General features: G+C 34.3%; 1 long non-coding RNA gene across 1 annotated transcript in view; it reads left to right on the top strand.

Moving 5' to 3' along the window:
• The first annotated feature begins 309 nt into the window (after positions 1-309).
• The window catches only part of LOC113592593 (uncharacterized), a 228,467-nt gene continuing 218,085 nt past the window's right edge, over positions 310-10,691 (top strand). Inside the window, exon 1 of the long non-coding RNA XR_008292488.1 lies at positions 310-6,911. This is a non-coding gene — a long non-coding RNA (uncharacterized LOC113592593). The remainder of the gene's footprint in view (positions 6,912-10,691) is intronic.

Below are 10,691 nucleotides of genomic sequence, written 5' to 3'. Positions count from 1 at the left end.
TGTACTTGGCATGTGACCCTCAAGATCTATCTGTGTTGTCACAAATGAGAATATCTCATTCTCTTTTATTTTATGGCTGAGTAATATTCTAATATACATGTATATATATATACACATACATAATATATATTTATATATAAGTAGTATATATAAATATATCTGATATAACATATTAGATATAATATATATAATAGAACACAGATATATATCTATAATATATATATATTATATGTATATTATAATATATATTATTTACATAATAGAATACAGATAGATCCATTCATCTATCAGTAGACACTTAGGTTGTTTTCATATCTTGGGTATTGCAAATAATACTGCAATGAACCTAGGGGTGTATATATCTTTTCATTTTAGTGTTTTTATTTTCTTTGAATAGATACCCAGAAGTGGAATTGCTGGATCATATATATGATAGTTATATTTTTTTTATTTTTTGAGGAACCTCCATACTGTTTTCTATAGTGTTTGCCCCAGTTTACATTCTCACCAACAGTGCCTGAGGGTTCCATTTTATCCATATCTATGCCAACACTTTTTATTTTATTTATCATCTTTTTGATGATAGTCACTTGAACAGGTGTGAGGTGCGGAGATATCTCATTGTGGTTTTGATTTGCATTTCCCTGATGATTAGTTAGGTTGAGCATTTTTTTATGTGCCTCTTGGCCATCTTCATGTCCTCTTTGGAAAAAACTGTTCTTTTCTTTTCAGATCCTCTGCTTATTTTAAAATCAGACTGTTTGTGAGTTTTGTTGTTGTTATTATTGAACTAAGTTCTTTATATATTTTGGATATCATCCCCTTATTGAATATATAGATTGCAAATATCTTCTCTCATTCAGTAGGTTGCCTGTTCAGTTTGTTAATAATTTTCTTCACTGTACAGATGCTTTTTAGTTTGATGTAGTTCTATTTGTTTATTTTTGCTTTTGTTGCCATTGCCTTTGGAGTCAGATCCAAAAATTCTTCACTAAGACCATTATCAAAGAACTTACCGTCTATGTTATTTATGACTTTAATGGTTTCAGATCTCACATTCAAGTCTTTTAATCCATTTTGGGTTTGTGGTGTAAGATAGTGGTCTAGTTTCATTCTTTTTTATGTAGGTAAACATTTTTCCAATACTATTTATTGTGGAAATTGTCTTTTTTTATTGTATATTCTTGGTTCCATTGTCATAAATTAATTGACCATATGTTTAGATTTATTCCTGGGCTCTTTTTCTGTTCTGTTGATCTGTGTGTCTCTTTTTATGATACTATTTTACTGTTTGATTACTGTAGCTTTGTAGTATAGTATGAAAATGGAGCATACATCTGGCTTTTTTTTTTTCACTTGAGATTTCTTTGGCTACTTGGGGTCTTTATGGTTCCATACAAATTTTAGAATTACTTATTTTTGTTCTATGAAAATGCCACGGGATTTTGAAAGGAATTGCATTGAATCTGTAGATTGCTTTGGCTGATATGGGCATTTTTAACAATATTACTTCTTCCATTCCATGAGCACAGAATGTCCTTCCATTTATTTGTGTCTTCTTCAGTTTCTTTCCATCAGTGACTTTCAGTTTTCAGTATATAGGTCTTTCACCTCCTTAGTTAAATTTATTCCTAGGTATTTTATTCTTTTTGATATAATTTTAAATGGAATTATTTTCTTGATTTCTCTTTCTGTTAGTTTATTATTAGTGTATAGAATGCAATAGATTTTAAAGTACTTATTTTAAGTTATTTAAAATACATCCCAATCTCACTGGTCTAAGGCAAATTTTTGAATACAAATGTCTAAGGCAAAGCAGACTAATGATAAAACATATGTTTATCATTCTTGGGTACATGTGAGACCAAATACACTGAGAAAAAGAGGTGCCACTTGTCTACTTTTAATAATGATATAAATATCACTTAGGATTGGCATACTGTTTATAAACAGCTACAAGATTTCTGTATTTTTTTACATGCCCCAAATGTGTTTTCCTAAGGAGGATAAATATTCCCACTGAACTCCTACTTATCCTTCTAATTTGCTCATTTTTAAAATTCTATAAGTCAATGAATTTCAAATTGACAGAGTTTGAATTAATGTGATTTAGATCATAGATCAAAGACTTAGCATTTTAAATGAAAATACATTTTCTATTGTACTTCTAAGGCAGGGATTTGTGAAGTGTATAAAGCACACTTCATATGAGTAAACAACCTAAAAATTATCTATTCCATTCATTTTTAGACTTTTTTTGAGAAAAGATTTCTACTGTGAGCAAGTTTTTCATTTGTAAAGGAGCCCAATAAATAAGAGCAGAGAAAAGTAGAGTGTTTTGTTTGAAGTGTGAGATCACCATCATTAAGCAATGACCGCAATGTAGGACACAGAGAATTTTTTTTTAATGTGATAGGCATACATCTTAATGGTAAAGAGTACTGCATATGCAAGGGTACATTAGAGTGGTAGAGAACGTGTAACTGGGTTCAAATTGCAACTCTACCAGTAATTCTGGAATCCTGAGTGAGCTTCTATGTATAAAATTGGGAAAGTGCCATTACTTCCTCATTATGATTATTGGATACTAATGTGTTAATTAGTATGAAGTTCTAGCATGAACTAGGCACATGGAAAGTGCTCAATACATGTTATTTATTATTAATAATAATATTAATATTATTATGAGATTATTATAACCTGGTATATCATTTAGTTCTAATTCTTTAATTTTATCAACCCTTTTCAACTGTTTCAGGAGGCATCTACCTTATTTACACCTGAGTTTCAATGTCCAATGATTCATTTTGTACGTTGTAGCCTTTTACTATTGATTTGCTATTTATTAGTTGATGTATCGGTATTCATTTATTTGATGATATATTATTATTTACTGATTTGGTAGTATTTAGCTGCTTACATCCCTAAAATCTAGTTTCCTGGATTTTAACCAAGTCTCTATTTTCCAGGTAACTAGGAGGAAATCTGTCCTTTCTTCTTTCGTCTCCTCATGCGATCACTAATTTTCCTCTCCTAGACCAAAGGATTGTTGCTTTCTCCCCCACTGCTTCTTTTTTTTTTAAATGTTGTTTTGTTTTGTTTGAAAGGAAAGAAGAAAGCATTTTTACCAACTTTACCAAAATATACTGTCCAGTGAAGGGTAATCATAAGAAAAGAAGAAAAGGGATTTGCACACAAAAAGACCTGGGTTCATATTACCCAATCTTTCCCTTACTAGCTTTGTAGGTTGGGGCAGATTACTCACCATGAGGCTCCTCAGCTTCCTCATTTGTATAATGAGCATACTGCTAACTTTGTAGAATGGTAAGGATGAGAAAACATGTATATCTAGAATGGAGAGAATCTTTAATGTTGACTCTGATTATTATCATTTCCTGTTTTATTATAACAATTCATCATTTAGTTAACAAATCAAAAGCCACAGTTTATTTCAATATTTAATTTTCAGTAAAACTGGAGTATGCTTAATCATCACACATAATTTGAAACTGGCAAAAGCTAAGCTCAGAATTTCCTCCCATTTCAGCTGATGAAGCATTATTCAACTACTTTTATGCATAACAAACCAATAGGATGTTAATTTTAAATTTTAAAAGATCTCATTTTGAAGATCCCAATCATTGAAGACTTCTTTGTTTCATGGCTTATCAACATTTTAGGTAAAGATATTTTCAGGACCATGAAGAACACAAGAAAACGTCAAGTTTATGTAATGTAATTTGCATTTCCAGTTAGAATCATATTTGAAATTTGATGCAGTGTAAATGAACAAACACAAATTATATGTGTTTGTGTTTCTTTTGTGAACAAAAGAAACCAGACTTTGAGAAGCCAAGCAGTGGATATGATATAAGTCAGAATCATTCAGTCAAAGATTCCTTCGCAAATGCATCTACTGGAGTGAAGACCTTGGCTTTGGAGTATTACCATCCTGAATTCAAATACTCTCTTCAAACCTTAGCTGTGTGACCATCACAAATTTGGCAGCTCCTTTGATCAGTATTATTCCCCCCGCCCCATGTGAATACTAGCATCTACTTTATGAAGTGGTTGTGAAGAATAGGGAAGACACCATGATTGTCATATAGTGATGACTAACCAGTTGCACATATACCTTTTCCCAAGGTCCCCAACTATGTTACAAGAGTGGGAAAAACAACAATAACAAAGGATGGCTAAGAAATGGTTTCTGTCTTTGCAGGCATCCCAGTCTAACTGCTACTGGAAGTGTGGGCCAGCATGGTTGCTCCATGTGGGGCTACAACCATGCACTAACTTCACACATTGACTGAGTATAGGCTTGAAAATTGATTTGCCTGGGTAATTCCTAGATCTACCACCTACTTGCTCTGTAAATTTAGGCAGGTTATTTAACCCCTGTAAGGTTTTGTTTTCTCACCTTTAAAATAAAGCTGATAAGGATAATGGAAGCATTTCTTTCATACATGTATATGTGTAGTTTATGGACTCAGTGAAAATCTTGTTATATTTACTACTTAATAATAATTAATCAGACAAACAGCAGTATACTTGAAGTCATTTTTAAAAACTTTTTTCCAGTTACCAGAAATTTTGAGTTCTCATACACAAGTCACACAAGCATAGACAGGAATGATCTTTATTATATTCCATCTTTTTCAGACACTCAGACAATGGGTTCTCAGTAAGCACCACATTGGGGACACTGCAGTTAATATTAATAGGAAGGATGATGACCTCTGTATAGCCTCAGAGAAAAGAAAAAGTCATCAGTTTTTAATGCTCCTCTCAAGGAGCCTACCATTGCCATCTCTAAGTGCTCAGAACATTATCTTGCTACAGATATCTCCACCCTTGTGGCAGAGTCTACATTATTGTGGTATCTAATCATAACACAGTGAAATTCATATATTTTACTCTAATTAATGTCATTGTAAAGGGTGTGCTGTGATGAATATATGTAAATATCTCATGAGTTTGACCATGCTTTCAGCTCTGAACTCTGGCTTCCAGGAGTCAGTGCGAACTAATTGAATAACAGAAAACTCATAATTTAGCTACTGTAAAGAAACTGAAAGTGTCCTATAAACTATGCAACTAGGTCAGGATACATGATTATCTTTAGAATAAAATTTGAAGTAATTCTCTAGTTTCTTTGTGTCTTCTGAATATTAGCTGAACATATTAAATTGGAAGAATGGACATGTACAAGTTTGGAAATGGAAGACACATTTTAAATGTAACTCCTTCAGCCTGCAGTGTCACACATACTACTGAGGTCCTTAGTGGGTGCTCTGTAAATGCTTGTTACCCCAAGAAAAACATTGGAAGGTCACAAAGAAAATGGGTAGGATTCCTTTGTGCTCTTTTTTTCAGTTTTGTATGGCTATGTATCCTCAGGCAATGTCCTGGATTTCTTTCTCTGAGCTGAGAGGGATAACATTCATGTCTCCTCTCTCCCCTAAGGCCAGACCTTCATCAAGTCCCATTTAGATTGCTACAACTGTGTTCTGCCTTGTCTGCCCTCTCCTGGTCTGCACATACCCGCGAGAGTAGTCTCCCCAGAATATAGCTTTCAGAATATTACACTCTTAAAAGGGCTCTGAAATGATCTGAAATACTTTTGCCTCGTCAATAACATAGTAGATAAACATAAGATTATAACTAAAGATTCTAGTAATGAAAATGAAGCATGTTAGTAATAGTTATTGAAAGTAAGGAAAAACCCAGCTTAAACTGACAAACAAACAGGCAAACAGATTTTACTGACTAAGTCAATTGAAAAGTCTAACCTGATGTTTGGCTTCAAGAGCTCCAGGCTATCATGTTAAGGTTTGGTGTCTTTTGATTTCTCATCTCTTGGCCCCATCTTCCTCAATAAATTGGCTTCATTTGCAGATAGGTTTTTCCCTCATGGTTATATAGATGGTTATTAGCTATCCTTGGCATGTTTTTGTACAGAAGAAACGTGAAATTCTCTTTTCTGATGATATCCCCCAATGTCTTGAGATTCTCTTTCATTGGACAATTTTGGTCATATGACCATCCCTAAACCAATGGTTGTGACTAGGGGAATGGAATTCACTAGTAGGCTTGGGTCTAGATAGCATATTCCACTCCTGGAGTTCCCTCAGAACTAGCAGAGACTGAAAGTGCTAGATGAGAAGATCCCTTAATGATGATGAGAGATTATTTCCTGAATTAGAGTGAATGGTGACTAAACAACACAAATAACAGATGTATATGAGGTGCATTTATTATCAATTTAACCCCTTGTACACAGTGTTAGCACAACTTTTAAACTGGTGAACTTTATGAAATGTGGAGATTTAGGTGGATATAAAAATCAAACAATGAAAAGCATGTCATTTTCTATGAACTTTTTGTAAAAAACGTTTAAAGAACTGTACTCTGGTTACTCAGAAGATCCTAAAATGGCCTGTGAATAAATTACAAGAAATCACAGAGGATTTTCTGCCCATCTCCTCCTACCCCCAAAACAAGAGAAATAAAGGAAAGAAGAAAAAAAAAAGACTGTAGCTTTGATGTGTGATATTTTAGAAGTTAAACATATTATTCAAAAAAGGTAGGAAATGGTAAAGTGGGAGTGAAAGAAGATAAAACAACTTGTTTGTCAATTAGTAAGAAATTTGAGAAAATATTTTAAATATAAGATCTAAAGATTTAATTTTTAAATCACGTTTTAACTTCAAAAACATAAAGTCTATGCAACTTCTAATAGTTAAGCTAATTCTCGCCATTTCAGCTCAATAAGGCACATGCTTCCAATGCCACACAGAAGTTGTCAAGGTAGAGAAGGAAAAGAAAAAGAAACTTTTATTCTAAGGTTTTAAAGAGAACGAGTTCTTTCATACAAATGGAAGTGCCTGTGGACTCTCATCTGCAGATTGGTGAGTTGAGCTGCATATATTTCCTGCATGGTTCTCTGACTAATTTTTGTTTGTGGAATTAATCAGATCCCAATGTCCGTATTGGTAATTTTAGAGAGGTTGTGATTTTTAAAATTCCCAGTCATGTGAAAGTTGCCATCATCTTTAATTCTCCATCAGCTTTCCTATCTTCTCCTATGTAACCTCGTGTAACCTACATGAAGTGGACTGTGCAGGGTTAGATATGAAAGTGTATGATATCCAGCAGATTCTGTTTGAAGTATTGCCTATGTGTGGCTGGAGATGTTTTAAATCAAAGGAGCAGAAAGCACTATAGAGGGAACACACTTTTCCCTGGAGGTTTGTATTCTGGAAATACTGCTTGGAAGTTAGACTTTTCCCTCCAAAATGTTGATTTCCTGACTGTGAATGAATAGTTTTTTTGCACTATTTGGAAAGAGTCAGGAAAAGAAATAGACTATGGGGCAATGGAACATAGTGTAGGTTGGTATTGCCACAGTAGCCAACAAATCAGAGGGAGGGAGAGTAGATGGGAGGGTGAAAGAGAAGGAAGGAAGTACTGGAGAGAGAGAAAAAAACAGAAAAGGCGAGAGAGAGAAAGAAGAGAAGGGAAAGCATTTATTATCTTCAGGATTAGAATGGAGACTGGCAGCAGCAGTTAACTAAAATAAAAGAATCATATGGTATAACACACAGAAAGTACAATCTAGAACAGAGGATGGCAAACATTCCATAGGCCAAATCTGGCTTGTTACCTATTTTTTGTATAGCCCATGAACTAAGACTATTTTTACATTTTTAAATGTTTGGAAAAAAATTAAAAGAAAAAAATTTTTGACTCATGGCAATTACATGGAATTTCAGTGTCCACTATGCTATCTTATGTATCTCTTGTCTTTGTTTTCATGCTACAGTGGCAAAATTGAGTAACTGAGACAGAGATCTATGAATTGCAAAGCCTAAAATATTTACTACCTGGCATTTTTGGGAAAAAAGTTTGTCAACTCTGGGTTTAGAGGAAAAAGAACATTTATGAGAGGACAGAAAATAAAGCTAAAGATCTGGGTATACTCCATACAATACTGATATTTTAAAATTAACTGCTTAGGAAGAGGATTTTGTTTATACATAACTCCCCATTGTTTAGCCAATTAAAAAAATCCCTGCCAGTTGTTTTATTGTTTTTCATAGAAATACAGGAACTGGGGGATACCATGAACATTATCTGTATGATAATGGACAATACCTAATTTAGTCTATCTGAAACGTCTATCTGGTGGAGAAGATAAGATGAATTCCCTTGAAGGGCATGTTTTCCACATCGTTTTCATCTTGTGAGCAGGAAGTAGAACAGAAATGCCCTCCCTCTCTTTCTAAGTAAAGTACGTCTATTTCCCTAAGCTTTAGGCTCATTGGTCTTTTATGTCAAGTACTCCAGCTTAACATGGAAAGTACTTATGTTATGAGACATATGAAGTATGCCACATATGAAGTATGTATGAACTTATAAAGTATTATAGATTTTGGTCAAATTCACAGTTATTAGTATGTGAGTGAACCAATTTTAGCTTTAAGTAATGAACATTACTTAAATTTGAAAGGAGAAGCCCTAGATGTCATGTCCATTAGCACTTTTGTTGTGTGGCCAACACAAGAGCCAATATTCACTGGAGTGAGGGTATTAGCCTTCTTTTATTTCTTTTTATATTTACATAGAAAAATTATAGACCCATTCCTATTCTAAGTAAAGAGAAATGCAGACAAATAGATGTTACATGTGTCTCTCTTCTTCAACATATACATTTTGAATGGTAATTAAAGATACAACAGTTTACCTAGTTGGACATTATCAGAGTAGATGCCTATATCAGGACTTTGTATTTCTTCTTGTTTGATTGATTGATTGATTCTGAGAGAGAGAGAGTGAGGGAGGGGCAGAGGGAGAGCAAGAGAATCTTAAGTAGGCTCTATGCCCATCTGAGGGCCCAACATGGCGCTTGATCTCACGCCCTTGAGATCATAACATGAGCTGAAATCAAGAGTCAGATGCTTAACCGACTGATCCACCCAGACACGCTGCTTCTTGATTTATGTTCACAGAGCTATATAATTCTAGTATATGAGGACACACGAGTAGATAGAATTGCATTACTACTTGTTTTAGTCAATCATTTCAGATTCTTATAGAATACTTCCTAATTACTACTCAATTAAATCTCCTGGCCTCAAGATTTTACATTATTTTATTTTATTTATTTTATTTTATTTTATTTAAATCCAAGTTAGTTAACATATAGTGTAATAATGATTTCAGGAGTAGAACTTAGTGATCCATCACTTACATATAAGCTCATCATAACAAGTGTACTCCTTAATGCTCATCACCATTTAGGCCATCCCCCCACCCAGCACCCCTCCAGCAACACTCAGTTTGTTCTTTGTATTTAAGAGTCTCTTGGGGTGTCTGGTGGCTCAGTTAGTTAAGTTCCCGACTTTGGTTCAGGTCACAATCTTGCAGTTCATAGGTCTGGGCCCTGCATTGGGCACTGTGCTGACAGCTCAGAGCCTGGAGCCTGCTTTGGATTCTGTGTCTCCCTCTTCTCCATTCCTCCCCCACTCTTGCTCTTTCTCTTTCTCTCTCTCTCTCAAAAATAAATTAAAAATATTAAAACAATTAAAAAAAGAGTCTCATTGTTTTCCTCCTTTTCTGATTTCATCTTATTTTTCTTACCCTTCCCCTATGTTTGTCTGTTTTGCTTCTTAAATTTCACATGTGAGTGAAATCGTATGACACTTGTCTTTCTCTGACTGACTTATTTTGCTTAGCATAATACACTCTAGTTCCATCCACACTCTTGCAAGTGGCAAAATTTCATTCTTTTTGATCACTGAGTAATATTCCATTACACACACACACACACACACACACACACACACACACATTTTCTTTATCCGTTCATCAGTCAAGGGACATTTGGACTTTTTTTTTATAACTATTGGCTATTGTTGACAGTGTTCCTGTAAACATTGGGGTGCATGTGCCCCTTCAAGAAATCAACCTTTTTGCATACTTTGCATAAACGGCTAGTAGTGCAATTGCTAGGTCATAGGGTACTTCTATTTCTAATTTTTTGGGGAACCCTCATACTGTTTTCCAGAGTGGCTATACCAGTTTGCATTTCCATCAGTAGTGCAAAAGTGATTCCTTCTCAGTGTATTTTGTGAATTTGACTATGATATGCCTTGGTGATGGTCTTTTGTTTGTTGAATCAAATGGGAGTTCTCCGTGCTTCTTGGATTTTGATTTCTTTGTCCTTCCCCAGATTAGGAAAGTTTTCAGCTACAATTTGCTCACATAAAACTTCTGTCCTTTTTTCTCTCTCTTCCTATTCTGGACTCCTATGATAGGATTGGTATTCTTCTTTAATAAGTCACTGAGTTCTATAAGTCTTGTATCATGTTCTTTTGCCTTGGTTTCGCTCTCTCTCTCTCTCTTTTTTCCCCCAATACTTCATTATTTTCCATAATTATCTTCTATATCACTGATTCAATGCTATGCTTCATCCATGCTTGCTATCATGGTATCCATTTGAGCTTTCATCTTGGTTATAGCATTTTTAATTTCAGCTGGACTAGATTTTCACTCTTATCTCTGCAGACAGGGATTCCCTGGTGTCTTCTATGTTTTTATTTTTTCAACCCCAGGTAGTATTCCTATAATCGTGTTTTAAATTCTACTTCATACATCTTAGTTATATCTGTGTTGATTAAATCCCTGGC

The sequence above is a fragment of the Acinonyx jubatus genome, chromosome A1 (assembly GCF_027475565.1).
Source record: "Acinonyx jubatus isolate Ajub_Pintada_27869175 chromosome A1, VMU_Ajub_asm_v1.0, whole genome shotgun sequence".
NCBI classification, from domain to species: Eukaryota; Metazoa; Chordata; class Mammalia; order Carnivora; family Felidae; genus Acinonyx; species Acinonyx jubatus.
This window is presented reverse-complemented; position numbering and strand designations above follow the sequence as displayed.